Source organism: Sprattus sprattus, assembly GCF_963457725.1.
Source record: "Sprattus sprattus genome assembly, chromosome: 10".
Lineage (NCBI taxonomy): Eukaryota > Metazoa > Chordata > Actinopteri > Clupeiformes > Clupeidae > Sprattus > Sprattus sprattus.
Genome location: NC_137908.1, coordinates 9,298,292 through 9,298,734, shown reverse-complemented (window position 1 = coordinate 9,298,734; position 443 = coordinate 9,298,292).

Below are 443 nucleotides of genomic sequence, written 5' to 3'. Positions count from 1 at the left end.
CACCAGGGACATCTGATCATGTACCTTTGAGTGTGTGTGACACTTTGAAGGCAAAAGGTTTGGGCAACACAGATTAAAAGAGAGAGGAACCAACCAAACTACTGTAGTGCCAAGGTGTACCCCGTCCCACACAGATCAACAATGCTGAGAGGAAAGGAGATATCCGAAGACATCAGGAAGAAGGTACTGACAGTCCATCAGTCTTGGGAAAGCTATAAGACCATCTTCAAAAGATTCCAGCTACATCTATCCACTGTAAGACAAAAAATTTACAAATGGAGGGCATTCAACATGACCGCGTCTCTGCCTAGAAGTGAACGCCCATCAAGACTATCACCAAAAAGCACCAGAAGAATAATAGATCAGGTAAAAGCCAACCCACACATCCTACCCACACATCCCCAACTCTTTAGAGGTGATGTGTGGGTTGGCGTTTACCTGAT